A 19305-nucleotide genomic window follows, 5' to 3' on the forward strand; every position below is an offset into this window, starting at 1 on the left:
GTGGCCGTTAAACGATGACATTTTATTGGGAGATTGTAGTGGCGACCTACTTCTCTGGTGCTGTAGGACGATCATTTCGCTGACCTGATAAGGTGACATAAAGCTATTTATGTCTTTCACTGGCCATGCACTTTCTGCCTTCCGTACTGCAAGTGTGCCTCACCTGAGACAAACTGTTAGCGAGTGCTCAGTTATGAAAATCTGTTAGTAATCCGTGTTGTAGTCGGACACTACGCAATTTGTTGCATCATTCCGATCGAACTGTTGTTGCTTGGTGTCTAGTAGCGTCGGCATTCTGCTTTACTATCCAAGCCGTGGGGCTTATTGCCTATAATGTTTTAAAACTGAGTGTTTAGTTTGTTCCAGACAATATTGTGGATCTTGAACCGTATGATGTTCCAAAGTACGCTAACTCCGTGGGCCGAAGTTCGAATGTCGGCAGGCACCAAGGGCTCGATTATCATAAGGATAAAATATCATTTGGTGTTTTTTGGGGGGCATCACGTGTGGAAGTGAGCTCAGTCGGTTACTTAAAATGTCTCGAAACTGAGTCTTGTTTAATTGTTACTTGTAAGCTACATTTAGCTGTCGCAATTTGTTTCAACTCTTGTGATACTGCTGCTATGCCTTTTTATTTAAAGTTGTCTCAAGTGATCGATTTTGGTTTTATTAACGTAGCACTGTTTGAGATATTCGTTGTAGCTTGTTGTTGCTGCGTCAGCACACGCGGTTTGTTGGACTATAGTTGTTGACAATTTGTTCTACATCTGTGCTTAGGTGGTGAGTATGGACTACACCTTCGAGCTCTTTCATCTGATGGAACTGAACGTTCCGTTAAGGTCCAGGTGCACCCAATGACAGCCCTCTAAGTTAACCATTCGGGACGGGGGGGGGGGGGGGGGGTGGAGGAGCACCCGGGGAGTGCCGGCTGCTGGTGGCGGAGCGGTTCTAGGCGCTTCAGTCTGGAACCGCGCGACCGCTACGGTCGCAGGTTCGAATCCTGCCTCGGTCATGGATGTGTGTGATGTCCTTAGGTTAGTTAGGTTTAAGTAGTTCTAAGTTCTAGGGGACTGATGACCTGAGATGTTAAGTCCCATAGTGCTCAGAGCCATTTGAACCAACCCAGGGAGTGAAGTCGGGCACACCTACTTTACTCCGCGCCCTCGGTCGGGCGGATAAATCGGGCCCGAGCTGCACAACCAGATGTGGCCCGTGTTGGCTGCTCCGCAGGACGTTCGTGTCCGCACTTGGCCGATGCCGTGAGCTGGGAACGATTTGTATGAGAAGTGTCTGATGTTTATTATTACCTGCCTATTTGGGAGTCCGTATGTAAGGTTACTGTTTCTTTTAAACTAACATCTGGGCCAGGTCTTAAAACTGTCTGTTAGTGAACTTACAATAGCCCTTTGGAAGTGTACTGTTTTCTATTTCCCATAAAAAAGGTAATACCTTCCTCATGGGAAAAGTTGTTATACATTCATTGGTAATTGAAGCCAACTCATAGACTTCATGTAGAATTGTTCTCTCGCTGGGAGTTTATTATCAAAAATTGAATTTCTTCACTATTTTTCACAGTTCATGTGTAAGGTTACCCTTTCTTTAAAAAACAAATATATTTGGGCAATGTTTAAAACTGTCTGTAAGTGACCTAACGGTAGCCGTTTGGAGTTCAGTGTATTCTGTTTTTCATAAAAAGGTATTATCTTTCTCATTTGAAACATTGTTATACTTTATTTAAAGCCAATTGATGGGCGTCATGTACAGATATTCTCTCTCTTGAGGTTTATGATTACTGTTATTTCTATTGATTGACTTCAATAAATATTGTGAACAATAAAAGGTGAATGCTACCCTGCTCTAAGGTCCAGTCCTTCCACTTGGTCTTCTGGGCGTTTTATGATACGCCGAGGTAATACCGGTATCAGGTTCTCTACAATAATTTTAATCTCATTTGCAGTGCAGTGCTAGCAAGATTAAAACAAAGGTCAAAAGCTCATTTCAGTGATTTCGCCTTCCGTATCATGTAAAACCGTTTGCTTCATTGCAGTCTCACAACACTGTTGTTGACCCTCAAACGGGGCGCCTCCTCTTTAATCTAGGCGCCGTGCACTAAAAACAGAAAAAAATCTTACATATAGAGCTCAAACCACCCGAATTTTGTATGGTTCGTACTGCCCGACAGACAGTAGACATTAAAACATGGCGTAAACCTATACTCCCTTGAGTGAGCGGACCTTCATTATTGCGATACAATCTACATTAGACTACATAAATATTAATACTAGTATGATAACATTACTTCTTGTCTTTAAAAGTACAAACTGATGCTCAAAATTACACTGTTTACCAGATTTGAGACTCAAAAACAAACTGACATAGACTCAATGATACAAACCCAGCCGCTACATCACTCAACTAGTACAAATGGCTGATGTCTGCGCTTTATTCCAAGACACTACCTGCGTCCGCTGTTTTGTGGCAAACTCGAGAAACACGAGCTAGCTCGTACTAGCCGCCGTCCCATACTAACCGACGTCCACTACAAATCAGGATGTTTAGTCGATGTCCATAAATTTCACCATTACTAACTTGTGTGGCCTGTTATTGTTACACTTTCCGCGTTAATACTCTTTGAAAATGCGAGTTTACGCCGAAGGCAGTGTTCTCTTCTTCGGAAGAACAACTGACTGTCAACGTAACGGGATCACACAGTCGAAGCAGTGAACTGTAAGTGAACTGTATGTTGATATGTACACTGCTGATGTGATCGATAAATGTCGGAAATGTTCTTCTCACGACGCCAAATTGTAAATCATCAACATAACGATAAACTAAGGGGCGTGACAAGAGGAGCACTGCTTAAGGCACGTACTTAAAAATCCTACAATGTATTCATACCGTTTCTTAGCGCTCTACCAACCAGCATATCAACTAAAGAAATGTAGGAGCATCCGCTGTTTTCCTAACATAGTTTTACGTATAAACGCAAAGTTTTGTTTGGACAGACACTGATTCTAGTCCACAATTCAAATGACTGGCATTCACCCTCATCAATGTCCTGTACAAGATATGATGTGCATCAGCAGCTGCAACCTCAGTAGACCGGGAAATGGATAGAGGGATTCCTAATTGGGAATAGATGAGAGGGAACTGTGGAGAACCGGCATACTTCTGATAAGCAACATAAACTTCTCGGAAACCTTAATGAGAACCAGGCATAAGGGACTGAACTGGGCAAATGAGACTACTTTAATTCTGAGACAAAGAAAATTATAGTCAGAGTTAAAAATGAAAATTTTGAGAATTGATGTATCTGTACGTAGCTTGTATGTAAGAGTATAAATGAGTCTGTGTGTACTGTGTGTTACGTGTGTAGGAATTAATATGTGTGTGTTGTGTGTGTCAGACTTGACATGCGCAGCAGTAGGTCCCTTATTAAAACACATAATCATGAAAAGGAAGACACTGTCATTGATACTTCACCGTTGGCGCCATTGTGATCTCTTAACGCAGTGGGCCTTCCTTAAATCTTTGTGATTCCGTTACTTCTTCGACAGTCAGTTGCTTTCCTGTAGAAAGTTCGTTTTTTCATAGAGAATTAATGTAATTTATAATTAATTTTAATAAATTTCAATTGCGTCTGGGTAGGATTATCCACAAACACGGCCGCATCGAGGAGACAGATAGTGGACGAAGGCTAACGAAAGGTAGCGATTTCAAGGGCAGAGGGAGGAAAAAGTGCAAAGGCTAGCGCCAAGGTAAAAAACCCTCTGCGATAATCTGGTCAGGTAGTAATGGTTGTAGCGGTTTTCTTGCCATCTAAGATAGATCACGCCAGGGTAGATTGGTTGTTCGTTTTGGGTATCGTGCAACGCTCGGTACCGATGTCATAGCTTAGGTCGTCATAAAGTGTGACAGTCGTTTCGAGGACGGGTGCTGCTTGGCTGGGCACCTGTGAAGTCTCCTGGGCCAGCTGCAGCGTCTGTATCTGTAACATGCCAAGATCATTATATAAGTCGTCGATTGGTCATAAATCAATCACTGTGTAAGGGTTTTGACTGGGTTTGTTTGCGTTTAGTGTGCAATACGGCTTCCCTTCATTGCCTGTTGGTCGGCTAGTCTACACCTGGCAGTGGCAGGTAATTTTTCTGTGCAGAGATAGCATTTCATACTAAAAGTACTACAAGTACTTGGTTATCATACAGTTGAATTTATTTACCATGCTACAGTGTCAACGTTCTAGTCCATTTTTCATCTTATTTTATTCCTTCATCTAAAATAAAAACGGTAGAAATGTTACCCAACATTTCATAATATGAGGCAGAAAGCAGCGCTTTGTGGGACGACACTGAACCATGACGTGCCACTTTCTAGAATGCTCTTGTGGCGTAACACTTCTTCCGACACAAAGGCACTACGGAGAAGGTGTAATGGAACACAACTCAGGGATATGCGGACTCCAGCTTTGGTTCCATGACAACAATGGGTGAGGACGACCTCAGGATGGTTAAGTGATTTTTTTTGTAAGTTACGTCCTGTTCTTTCTCTCTTTTAATTTATTTTAATTCATTTTAGAAATTTTAGCTGGGTAATTCCTTTCCAGACAATTCAGAATTATGGATCAGCCCCCATTGTTACGCAACACAATATTTTGACTATTACAGTCTACACCAGACGATGGAACTTTTAAAGTGTTCAGAAACCGGTCGTTTGGACAGTAAAAAATTGTGGGTTACGGAACTGTTGTGCAGTTTCTTCGTTCTGCAAAGTGATCTTAACAGTTGCTGCTCTTTAAATTAATATATTGTGAAACTGATGAGATTGTCACATATATTTAAAGTTGTACTCATTAATTATTATTTAATAAGATTTTTAACTAATTTTCGAACATGTCTCAGGAAAAGAACCTACATTTACAAATATTTATCAAAAACAATTTTTCGTTGAATGCTGGAATATGTAACAATATAATGAAATACTGATGAGTCTTTTTGGAGAGTTTCCCAGTTAAACTGCAATGTTGAATAATACAGTAGTAATAGAGGAAACCAGTGACTGTTCATCTTAATGCTGTGTATTTCCTGTTACAGCATATGTATTCTACCCTGAGTATTTTATTTTTGTAATTTATCACTACAGTGAAAAACTGTGTCGTTGTATTAAATTGCGTTCCACAGAACACTCAGTATTTACACTGAAGTGCCAAAGAAACTGGTGTACGCATGCGTATTCCAATACAGAGATATGTGAACAGGCAGTATCGGCGCTGCGGTCAGCAACGTCTATATAAGACAACAAGTGTCTGGCGCAGATGTTAGATCGACTGCTGCTACTACAATGGCAGGTTATCAAAATCTAAGTGAGTGTTGTTATAGTCGGTGCACGAGCGATAGGACACAACGATTAAGACCTCAACCCTCCGAGGTAGCGATGATGTGAGGATTTTCCCGTACGATCATTTCACGAGTGTACCGTGAATATCAGGAATCCGCTAAAACATCAGATCTCTGACATCGCTGCGGCCGGAAAAAGATCCAACGACGACTGAAGAGAATCCTTCATCGTGACAGAAGTGCAACCCTTCAGCAAATTGCTGCAGATTTCAATGCTGGGCCATCAACAAGTGTCAGCGTGCTAACCATTCAAAGAAACATCATCGATATGGGCTTTCGGAGGCGAATGTCCACTCGTGTCCCCTTTATGACTGCACGATACAAAGCTTTATCCCTCACCTAGGCCCACCAACACCGACAATGGACTGTTGATGACTGGAAACATGTTGCCTGGTCGGACGAGTGTAGTTTGAAATTGTATCGAGGGGATGGACGCGTACGGGTATGGAGACAATCTCGTGGATACATGGACGCTGCATGTCAGCAGGGGACTGTTCAAGCTGGTGGAGGCTCTGTAATGGTGTGGGACCCCTGACACATCTAGAAATGACTCTAAAACGTGACTCGTCCATTGTGCATTCCGACGGATTTGAGCAATTCCAACAGGACAAGGCGACACCACACACGTCAAGAATTGCTACAGAGTGGCTCCAGGAACACTCTTCTGAGTTTAACAATTCGGCTGCCCACCAAACTCCCAAGACATGAACATTATTGATGAACGTGCTGTCCGGAAGAGGTCTCCACCCCGTCGTACTCTTACGGATTTGTGGGCAGCCCTGAAGGATTCTTCGTGTCAGTTCCCTCCGGCACTATTTCAGACGTAAGGCGAGTCCATGTCATGTCGTGTTCCTTCATTTCTGCGTGCTCGCCGGAGCCCTACACGATATTAGGCAGGTGCACCAGTTTATTGCTCTTCAGTGTAGTACTATTAACTGCTATTATTTTAAGAGAGAGTAACTTTTTAAAAACATTATCGCTGTTTCTTAGAGATGGTTTATAAAGTATTATCTGTAGTCAGACTGATACAACCCGGCGTTGTTACAGACATTTATCTTAAAAGAGTTGGGAAAGAACAAGTGTATCATTAGAGATAACATACTAATGTGGTATAGGTCTCATAGTCTATAGTCGGATTATATTCTCCACTGGTTCCCCAATGTTTGGCCTCTCTGCCGTGGAACTCTTGTTTACGCTTACGAGCCGCTTCTTTTATTACACTGCCAGCCATTCCTCACACATGACCTTCATCCTAATCAGATGTCGACACTCCTCCGCTATCCAGAAAACAATGTTATGCAACGAAACAGTGTATTTTAATTCCGACGATTCACTTCATCATAACTTGTGTGACGTTAAATGTGATTTTCACATCTGCATAACTTCAACTTGAAAATGATTGTTTCCATACGGATCACTAACCGTCTCAATCTCGTTTTCGTTGGGATATGTATTTTCGGATAAATGAATTCACTTATATGCCTCAGTTTTAAATACGTTAACATCTGTTCCAAAGAAATCAGTTTTACAAAATGTTGTTATATCTGACAGATAGTTCGTCCCACCTTTAGTAGCTCCATATTGACCACTGTAACTCTCTGGGTGTACAGTTTTATTCCTTTGAATCCAGTATTTACCATCTAGCGCGTCACGTAAATTCTCACTTCCTGATTACATCATATCTGTGCTAAATTATGTTACATCCTTTAACAGGTAGTTCTTTTTCCTATAAATAATAACGAGCCCCATTTGGTGAAAGCGATCCTCATTGTCTGCCTGAAATAGTGTTCATATGTCATTAGCGACTATTACCTCTATCCCTTCTCCATCTTATTTCCACAGGATTTTTTGAGATGTCAATGAGTGCAACAAAACGAGTAACTTCTGGAGTCTCTGCAAGACTAGACTGTAGTTTTCTTGCCATTCCTGTTTTGATTGCATTTTTGCATATGCCAAATTTTATCTGGCTGTTCTCCGAGACTGTTTGTTTCTTGTTTTCGTTGTTCTACGTTTGGTGAAAACTGTGTTTTTGTTAGTTGTGCTCCGTAAATATAAGATGGCTGCAACTAGCTTAGCACATGAAATGGAAGAGGCAGCGGGTTTCTGCACAGTCATGGGAAAATTTTAAAAACATCGCTTCAGGTTAAAACCTTGGTTTCAAACAGAACTGCGATAATTATGTGAATATACTGACATGCGTTGGAAGTGTTCTGTGGCATGCTGTGATACAGTCCAAAGTCGTTGACTTCGTTTTCTGTCTCATTCACACTTCGCAGCGGTAGGTTAGTAATACACCAACATTATAAAAGACTATATACAGTTCAAAACAACGAAGTACAAGGGAATAAAAAATATGGCTATAATAATTAAGAGCTAACACTGAATTATTATTGCCGTGTTACTATAAACACTTGTTTTTGTCAGTACACTGACGCAGTTATTGCAGATTTGTTTGAAACCAAAGGGTTTGTTGTGAAGTGATGCTTTTAGAATTTCCCAATGACTGTACCTAAACACACTGCCTCTTCCATTGCATATTTTCAACGAGATCACGTCATTGATGCGGGAGTTTTTTGAAAGCAAGTTTATAAAGTGGTCAGTGATTAGCATGTACTTGACGAGAGCTAATATTCAGTATTCTTTCTGGTAAATATAACAGAGACCTTTTCACAATAATTAAGTTACATATAAGAGCAATGTGTGATATTACAGAATGTGAAGATTAAAATCTGGGAGCTTCAGTTCCGATCGCAGCAATAAGTATGGTCTTGCATAATGGACGAATAGATATTGGAGTCTCTATTTCAAGTTGTCTACAACTGCTCATAAGAGATTATTACTAATTTTTAATTACTGTCGACTGTCGTTGCTCAAGTAATATCATTGCTTGTAGATCGTAATGTTTCCGCATGGAAGCGACTGTGAAAGAAACTTAGTTAGATATAAGGCCGTTAACAGTCACATAACGTTATTTTCAGTTTTTTGTCCGTGTGTAGAATGGGAAAGCCATGGATCTATCTGATTTTGACCGAGGGAAGATTGTGATGGCCCGGCCAGTCAGCACGAACATTTCGGAAAATGCACGGCTTGTCGTGTGTTCGAGGAGTGCTGCGGTGAGCGTAACGTCCCCACAAAAATGTTTTTAAATTTATAAGAAACCAAGAACCAAGTGTAACCACCCCACAGAAATAATAAAAATGAACCATGTGTAAACTCCCCATAGAATAATAATTAAATGATGAACCAACTGTAACCTCTGAACAAAATTAGCTCCCATTTATAGTCTCCGTGCAGAAATGTATTCACATTTAATGTAACCACAAAATTCAATTCCTAAACGTGGAAATAATAAAAAATTCAGTAACCTGGTAAATTCTATGACGACAGCAGCGCTGCGCCTTGGCCCTGTATTCTGAATAAAAAAAGGAAAAATTCTTACCTCAATAAAAACTGCGAATATATATATCTACTCTTATGTAGAACCCTTTTTTTGCCACAGCTTCGTGCAATGCTGGCACACACACACACACACACACACACACATATATATATATATATATATATATATATATATATATATATATATTCTTGTTGGAGGGAATGATCATGCAATGGAAATTTTCTTTAAATTGAAATGAAAGCTTTTCTTTAAAAAATTACTTTATATTATAAAAAATATTATTGGGTCATTTTTTTTTAAAAAGAAATTGACATTTAATATACATTACTAGATATGCGCAAGGCTGCTTCTTTACCTTTTACAACAATACCCATCCTCCAGAGTCCCGACCAGAGCAGACTGCCGACACGCGCAGGCACGCGCCGACTCCTGTCGACAACAGCTTACTAGCACGGACTGACGACTACTGCCGACTCACGCCGACTAGCGACAAGCAACAACTAACTACATACTACTCTCTGGTCAGAGACACTGCCATGCCTCGCCCATCGCCGGCAATGCATACGTCTTACAAGTGTCTTCAGCACGTGGAGAAACCAAGGTGAAACCACATCCAGACATCGTGGGGTTGGGCGGCCACACTTCATTACAAATGTTGGACGTCGTAGGCTGGGCATACTTTTTAAAACAGGACAGGCGAATAACTGTAGTGGAACTAACATCAGACTTAAATGCTGGGTAGAGTATAAGTTTATTTGAACACACAGCACGCAGTGCACCGAACACTGCTAACGATGGACCTCACCCCCACCCCCCTCCCCCGCAGTTGAAGACCCATGCATGTGCTAATGTTAACATCTCAACATCGGAAACTCGTTACCTCCCCCTTCTTAATCGACCTACTGAATTGCGACATAAATGACCGTGATCACGTATCCCTAATGAAATTTTATAGTGAGTAAACTATCGTTACCGAAAGAAAATAATACTGGTTAGTAGAAGGAAAGTGTACAACAGACCCTTCTAAGGGAAGAATCTGTTCTATACCTAATCTAAATACTGATTATAATTTTGAAATGGGAAGAATGTAGTGCTGTCACTCACGAACCCCACAGGGGGGAAAGGCGTACGAGATAATGTTTTTAATACAAAAAAACTGCTAATAAGAGAAATACTGATCAGCGAATAAGGGATAATTAAACGGTCGCCAGCCCCCTAGGGCAATGAATATCCAGAATCTTAAGAAAGTTAATGACAAAAAAATGTAAGCAAATAATCATTGCGTGGCAACAGAAGGTTGTCACGCTTTTCCACAACACAACAGTTCTCGAGCAAATAAACGATTCAGAAAGCACTGAGTTTGCAGTTACTTAATCCGAAATACAAAATTTTGAAAGAAAAGATAAATGAAGTTGCTGGTTAAATAAATGACTGACTAACTGGAACTCTGTAACGTAGAAAATGATTTTCAGTAACCTCAGCATAATGTAATACAAAATTTGAGAAAAAGCAAGCAATTTACTTTTAATTATTGAAAGACTGAACTGAATTTACTTTAAGCAAATGAGCAATTGATTTTACTTTTAACATAAGAACAGTAAGGTATAATCAAGCTAGCTGTATCTGTAGTTATGAGTTTTGCCGCCAGTGAGACATTACGTTACTTTAAGAGTGAAATTAATACTCAACACACCAAATCCATTCAGCCTCTGTCATGTAATACAAGAATGAACAGTTACTGATGCAGAAAAATTTAGACTGAAACTGGTCATTAGCAAACAAACTAACAAAACTGGCAGTAAACAATTAAACAGTTTTCATACACTCCTGGAAATTGAAATAAGAACACCGTGAATTCATTGTCCCAGGAAGGGGAAACTTTATTGACACATTCCTGGGGTCAGATACATCACATGATCACACTGACAGAACCACAGGCACATAGACACCGGCAACAGAGCATGCACAATGTCGGCACTAGTACAGTGTATATCCACCTTTCGCAGCAATGCAGGCTGCTATTCTCCCATGGAGACGATCGTAGAGATGCTGGATGTAGTCCTGTGGAACGGCTTGCCATGCCATTTCCACCTGGCGCCTCAGTTGGACCAGCGTTCGTGCTGGACGTGCAGACCGCGTGAGACGACGCTTCATCCAGTCCCAAACATGCACAATGGGGGACAGATCCGGAGATCTTGCTGGCCAGGGTAGTTGACTTACACCTTCTAGAGCACGTTGGGTGGCACGGGATACATGCGGACGTGCATTGTCCTGTTGGAACAGCAAGTTCCCTTGCCGGTCTAGGAATGGTAGAACGATGGGTTCGATGACGGTTTGGATGTACCGTGCACTATTCAGTGTCCCCTCGACGATCACCAGTGGTGTACTGCCAGTGTAGGAGATCGCTCCCCACACCATGATGCCGGGTGTTGGCTCTGTGTGCCTCAGTCGTATGCAGTCCTGATTGTGGCGCTCACCTGCACGGCGCCAAACACGCATACGGCCATCATTGGCACCAAGGCAGAAGCGACTCTCATCGCTGAAGACGACATGTCTCCATTCGTCCCTCCATTCACGCCTGTCGCGACACCACCGGAGGCGGGCTGCACGATGTTGGGGCGTGAGCGGAAGACGGCCTAACGGTGTGCGGGACCGTAGCCCAGCTTCATGGAGACGGTTGCGAATGGTCCTCGCCGATACCCCAGGAGCAACAGTGTCCCTAATTTGCTGGGAAGTGGCGGTGCGGTCCCCTACGGCACTGCGTAGGATCCTACGGTCTTGGCGTGCATCCGTGCGTCGCTGCGGTCCGGTCCCAGGTCGACGGGCACGGGCACCTTCCGCCGACCACTGGCGACAACATGGATGTACTGTGGAGACCTCACGCCCCACGTGTTGAGCAATTCGGCGGTACGTCCACCCGGCCTCTCGCATGCCCACTATACGCCCTCGCTCAAAGTCCGTCAACTGCACATACGGTTCACGTCCACGCTGTCGCGACATGCTACCAGTGTTAAAGACTGTGATGGAGCTCCGTATGCCACGGCAAACTGGCTGACACTGACGGCGGCGGTGCACAAATGCTGCGCAGCTAGCGCCATTCGACGGCCAACACCGCGGTTCCTGGTGTGTCCGCTGTGCCGTGCGTGTGATCATTGCTTGTACAGCCCTCTCGCAGTGTCCGGAGCAAGTATGGTGGGTCTGACACACCGGTGTCAATGTGTTCTTTTTTCGATTTCCAGGAGTGTATTTTTACGACACTCGGTGATTGCATCAAAACAAAAAGGGACTCTGCTTTGTGATAATGTCTGAGGACAATGACAACCCAGGTGTTCTATAAGTTTTAACTATAGTGGGTTATTATTCAAGAAAATTATTGAAGTTTCTTCAGTTCAAGATCTTATGATGTTGTAGGCGTGGACGACGAAGAATGTAACCGACGACAATACTGAGCTGCTACTGTTGCTGCTGCTGGTGGAGCGACGGATAATTATGGGACAGGCAACAGAACTGCAGCTTCTTCCAACTGTTCACTCCTAGCGTGCTCTCAATACTTCCAGGTTAACGAATCAGATGCGCCAACACTGGCACGATCATGGCTGCACCACTGCGTCTGTGGGAGTTCCCAACAAACACGTCTGCACTCTTCCATGACTCAAGCTGCTCTGCTGCCTCTCTGCTAGCAGCGTATCAGAGATTCTCCATACCCAAGATAAACAATGGCACAGCTACTGCCATTTGGTCATTGCTATTACCCAGCAGTTTACAACATTTACATTATAACTACAATCAATTATATACAGTAAGAAATAAATACACTATTACGTTCATTACATATTAAATATACACTGAAGCACCAAAGAAACTGTTATACACATGTCTATTCAAATACAGAGATATTTGAAAAGGCTGAATACGGTGCTGCTGTCGGCAACGCCTGTATAAGATACCAAGCGTCTGGCGCAGTTGTTGGAACGGTTACTGCTGCTACTGTGGCAGGTTATCAAGATTTAAGTGAGTCTGAGCATGGTATTATAGTCGGCGCACGAGCGTTGAGACACAATATCTCCGAGGTAGCGATGAAGTGGGGATTTCCCGTACGATCATTTCACTAGTTTGCCGTAAATATCAGGAATCCGCTAAAACATCAAATCTCCGACGTCTCTGAGACCCGAAAATGATCCGGTAAGAACGGGACCAGCGACGACTGAAGAGAATCGTTCAACGTGACAGAAGTGCTACCCTTCCGCAAATTGCTGCAGATTTCAATGCTGGGTCATCAACAATTTTCACTGTGCGAACCATTCAATGAAACATGGACTTTCGGAGGCGAAGGCCTATTCGTGTACCCTTGATAACTACACGACACAATGGTTCAAATGGTTCAAATGGCTCTGAGCACTATGGAACTCAACTGCTGTGATCATAAGTCCCCTAGAACTTAGAACTACTTACACCTAACTAACCTAAGGACATCACACAACACCCAGCCATCACGAGGCAGAGAAAATCCCTGACCCCGCCGGGAATCGAACCCGGGAACCCGGGCGTGGGAAGCGAGAACGCTACCGCATGACCACGAGATGCGAGCACACGACACAATGCTTTATGCCTCACCTGGGCCCGTCAGCAGCGACATTGGACTGTTGACGACTAGAAACATGTTGCCTAGTCGGACGAGTCTCGTTTCCAGTTGCATCGGGCGGATGGACGTACACGGGTATGGAGAAATCCTCATGAATCCACGGACCCTGCATGTATGCGCGGGACTGTTGAAGCTGGTGGAGGCTCTGCAATGGTGTGGGGCGTATGCAGTTTGAGTGATATGGGACCCCTGATACGTCTAAACACGACTCTCACAGGTGACACGTACATGAGCATCCTGTCTGATCACCTGCATCCATTCATGTCCATTGTGCATTCCGACGGACTTGGGCAATTCGTGCAGGACACTGCGACACCCCATACGTCCAGAATTTCTACAGAGGACACAGGAACACACTTCTGAGCTTAAACACTCCTGCTGGCCACCAGAGGCCCCAGACATGAACATTATTGAACATATCTAGGATGTCTTGCGACGTGCTGTTCAGAAGAGATCTCCTCCCCCTCGTACTCTTACGGTTTTATGGACAGCCCAGCAGGATTCAAGGTGTCAGTTACCTCCAGCACTACTTCAGACATTAGTCCAGTCCATGCCACGTCCTGTTGCGGCACTTCTGCGTGATCGCGGGGGCCCTACAGGATATTAGGCAGTGTACCAGTTACTTTGAGTCTTCGGTGAAGTTTCTGTAATAAAGCTTACAGATTAAAAATTACAAGTTCAGTACAAGTTATCAAAGGGTGTTAAACTGCGAAAAATTTGGTCGGCGCAGAAGGTATTTTATTTGAATTTTTGGTGTTACAAACTACGACTAAAGTTGGAATGTGACCATCGGCACTGGACGTTGGCGCAGTGGCAGAATGTTGCACAAAGTCCGATAAATCCCGATACTTCCGTCATCACGCCGATGGGAGGGCGCGATTCCGTCATCTTCCAGGGGAACAGTTCCATGATAGCTATACTCCGGGACGGAGACAAGCCGGCAGTGGCTGTATTATGCTCTGGGGAACATTGACGTGGCCGTCCAAGGATCCAGTGGAGCTCTTGCAAGGCACCACGACGGCGAAAAAGTATCGTACACTGGTTACAGACCACTTACACCCCCTCAGGACGATCGTTTTTCCCGATGGCAGTGGAATTTTTCAACAAGACTAAGCGCCCTTTCACAAGTCCAGGCGTGTGATGGAATGGTTCGAGGAACACAGAGGCGAGTTTCAACTGATATTATGACCCGCTAACTCGCTGGGATGTTATTGAAAGTGGCGTCAGAGCTCATCACCTCCCAACCCGGATTTTACGGGACTTGTGTGTGCACATGTGGTACCATCTCTCTCCAGCGACCTACCAAGGCCTCATTGCTTCCATACGACGATGGGTTGCGCTGTTATCCTGGCCAAAGGTGGATATGCCAGCTATTATGTAGGTGGTCACAATGTTCTGTCTGATTGGTGCATTTGTCAATAGTTCTCAGCGTCACGTATTTAGAGCGCTTTATGAAATGTGTTAAGCTTAAAAATAATTTCCGGCGTATAAAATTCAATAGCAAACTTAAATGTCATGTGGTACTAGGTGATAGGCTAAAGTGCAAAATTTACAGTTAATAACCGTTTCGACGTTTAAGTCGCCGGCCGCGGTGGTCTCGTGGTTAAGGCGCTCAGTCCGGAACCGCGCGACTGCTACGGTCGCAGGTTCGAATCCTGCCTCGGGCACGGATGTGTGTGATGTCCTTAGGTTAGTTAGGTTTAAGTAGTTCTAAGTTCTAAGGGACTGATGACCACAGCAGTTAAGTCCCATAGTGCTCAGAGCCATTTGAACCATTTTGACGTTTAAGTCATCATCAAAAATAATAGAAATATCACGTATTTGTGCTAAAATATTGAAACAAAAACCTGAAATACAACCGTGATAAAACCGTACTGTAAGAGTAACGAGTAACTTTACGATACCTTCATCTAAAGTGGCTCCCCACTCATCTTAAGGACGATGCCTTAGGTAGTTCTCTGCAATTAAACATACAGCTGTTGGTCAGATTCTGGTAAGATTATTTATTTTTTCCGTTCTTTACCCCTAAAGGTGGAGGGTTATTGTTGGAGTACTGACTCGTTATGGAGTCAAGTGCCTTCCGGTCAGATTCCTGGCGACATGATAGCAGTGAATATTTGCCTTCCAGCCAAGGAAGACCTCCCGAAAACTTCGATCAAAACAGGATGAGACCCATGTTTAATATAATTTTGGGACAGTAAATTCCAGAGAAAAATATGAAAACTTGGTTTACGAATACATGTAAGTGTTTATGTGTACAATTAATAAAGTATATGAATGTCTGATGCATGTAGAATACTTAGGTAGCTGCCAATCGAAGGCGACGGCATCGACGTGTCTGAACCACCGTGTATAAAGCTAAAATTCGACGAGCGTTAAACAGTAGTCTTAAGGGAATTACGACAGAAATGTTTTATCTTTACCGATATCATTTGTTACATTTAACTGTCATTATAAATGGATATTCACTAAAGCTCTGTACAAATATTGCAAATAACTTTTTTTTAGATGTATAAAGCAATGCCGTCCGCCCCTCGTGGTCTCGCGGTAGCGTTCTCGCTTCCCGAGCACGGGAACCCGGGTTCGATTCCCGGCGGGGTCAGGGATTTTCCCTGCCTCGAGATGACTGGGTGTTGTTGTGTCGTCTTCATCGTCATCATTCATCCCCATTACGGTCGGAGGAAGGCAACGGCAAACCACCTCCATTAGGACATTGCCTAGTAAGGCGGTGCGGGTCTCCCGCATCGTTCCCCTACGCTCTGTAATGAAGCATGGGACTTCATTTCCATTTTTTAAAGCAATGCTATTACTGATACCAGTCGTATTCAATTAAATGACTGTGGATAACAGTCTGGGGCAAACATTTTAGCTAGTGTGTTATTGGCGCCACTTATTTAATCAAACATATTTCGTTCGGCTTCACGAAGCTGAGTAGACTGTTTTCACGAAGAAAGATATCAAATAGTAACCTGACATTTAAGCTGCGTCCACTGTGTCGGCAGATACTAACTCAGTCCAGACGACCAGCCTCAGAAAGGACGGTTTATGAGATTATCATGGACATTAATAAATGGTTCCCTAGCCAATTCTTTGTCACCAAACCTTAAAGAAACACTACATGCAATTCAGAATTTGTTAGAGGTTTTCTGCCTAAAAATGGCAACAAACAGATAGAAGAAGTGGTGTTGAATTCTTGGGATTACGTCTTGATTATAAATTCAACTGGAAGGAGCACACCACTTAGGAAGCACCTACACAAATCTCCGTCCCCACTGCGAATGTTGTCATATGTGGGGGACAGAACAATAAAAAAGCTGACATACTACAGTTATTTTAATTCCATAACATAAGAACATCCTGCAGAGACCCGTTTAGGGAACTAGAGATATTAACTACTGCTCCCCAATATACTTATTCCTTGATCAAGTTCGTCATTAAAAATATATCCCTTTTTCAATACAACATGGAATCAATACTACAAGTAAAATAATCTTCACAGAGATTTAAAGTCACTCACTTTGGTATTTGGACCAGAAATCTTCAGCAACTTGATAGCAGACATAAGGAAGTTCAGTTTAAGAGGAGCCTAAATGATTTATTGGTGCCAACTCCTATTTTATTGATGAACTTCCTAGTAGACCAGTTGATGTTTGTGTGTGTGTGTGGGTGGGTGTGATCCTAATAATATAAACTAATGCGAAGATTAGTATAATCCGACTTCTATACAAATTCACTCCAGTAATGCGATCATTGTAAGTAAGTATTGAAAAAGATTCTTCTATTTCTTGTTATTTTAATCACTGACGACCAAGACCTCATAAGTGAAAACAAGTTTAAATTTTTTTTTTTATTCGTTCCGCATCCATAACGATCTTTCCACTCGGGATCTGTGAGGTACATTAGGAGAGTCGTATTTGTTTTTCACTGTCAATATTCATTGTGTGTGTGTGTTTTTTTTTCTGACATGCTCTACATACTTCTGGATCTCCATGCTATGGATCAGTTGGAACGAAGAGTATATCTAATCTAACCTAATATAATCGACAACGGACAAGTCTCGGGTATTAATTTATATCCAAACACGTGGACACACACACACACACACACACGCGCACACGCACACACACAAACGCGCGACGCGCGCGCGTGCGAGCGTACAGTTTTAATAAATGATTCCTAGCGAATTCTTTTGTACTAAACTTTGAAACACTTGACAACATTGTTCCAGAAACTAATTAAAATTGTTCCAGTCCTCCACTCCGACCAAAGTTTTCAGATGGTTTTCCTTGGTCGTCAGCGATTAAAATAACAAGAAATCACTGCCCCAACATTCCTAGTTCGATTCCCTCTGCCCGACGCCCAACCTCTTTGGATATTCGGCTGAATATGATGGAGTTCTACAGCAGTCCATCCCGCCCACATGAGTTGGAAACGAAACAAAGGGGAACAAAGTTTAACGTCCCGTCGACATCGAATTCATTAGAGATGGAGCGCGAGCTCATATTGTTTCAAGGATGGGAATGAAATCGGCCGTGCTGGCATTTGCTTGGAGTGAATTAAGGAAATCACGGGAAACCTAAATGTGGATGGCTGTCTTCCTTCCGAGTGCGATACCAGTGTGCTAACCAGTGCGCCACGATTTGGGAACGAGAAAAGTTAAAAAAAGCTAATACCAGTGTGTTCACCGAGACTATTCAACGAAGCGGTCTGAGATAATGCGTCAGCTCTGCATTGTTATGTTAGGCTGAAAGCAGCGGCCTTGTGTCGATTTGGAGGTGGAGGACGTACGAGCGTTCAATGGCCGGAATTACTCTTCCGAGAAGTCCTACAACTGTTTAGCAAGATTACTTCAATCCATACGACCGAAGTCCACAATACGGTCTATGAGCCACTGCGACATAGGAACCCTGAAGCCTTGAATGTCGCCTTCACTGCTTTACGAAATACGGCATGCGCATCGCATGCCACCACACCGCTGTATGAAAGCAATAGTGGATGTAGATTTCCGCCTTTACAGCAGGACTTTCAATTACCTCTTAGACTTACCCTGTACTGGAAACGCACTAACATTAGTCGGAACTGTGGGCAAAGTGCAGGAAGCCCTCATATTCACACGTAACTATCCTGAAACACGCTCACGTCCATCCATAGAAGTTTGTCTTGTCATTCAAACAGACCTTTTCCTAGTAGCCAAGAATTCAGCTGGCATTCTCTGCTCTGCAGCTGAGGATAATGTACACACATGAGGTGTGGATGTCACTATGTGTGTCTATTAGAACCATCATCATCAACTATTTGAATTCCACTGCTGAATAAAGACTTCTTCTAGACTTACAATCTTCTGCGATAGCCTTCAATACTCCTCCCGTATGTTACCAATTGTCGTCAATCCATATTCCATAAGGCAGTCGTATACAGAACTCTACTAACAAACTTTCAGAGGCGGTCGTATGTATCAAAACAAGAAATTTTCCAAGTAAGCGTGGGCTCTAATATGCATACCATAAGATCTATGAATACCTCTTCATTTTCGATACCGCGAAACTCATCTCTTCTACTGAAAGCTCCTTGCTCTCCACATTCGGAGAGGAGCTGGACTAAGATCTGAAAAAATATCCGATAATAAACATCGGCTGTCGAATTCCTACCCTAAAAGCTGTGAGCAATTGTTCAGTGCAAGTGATGTGTTTCATAGGAGCGAAGATGGACAAATGCCCATAGCTCTTAAGGTATGCATTGTAGACCTCACGTTTACCGGACACCTCTTTTCTCTTGTTTTCATCTGCTGATGGAGTTCTGGTTCATCCTGTAGATCTTTTCTTAGCTTCTGCAATTCAACAATGATTTTCCTTGGACCAGTAGTAATTACG

This window comes from Schistocerca cancellata, chromosome 1 (assembly GCF_023864275.1).
Source record: "Schistocerca cancellata isolate TAMUIC-IGC-003103 chromosome 1, iqSchCanc2.1, whole genome shotgun sequence".
Classification (NCBI taxonomy): Eukaryota; Metazoa; Arthropoda; class Insecta; order Orthoptera; family Acrididae; genus Schistocerca; species Schistocerca cancellata.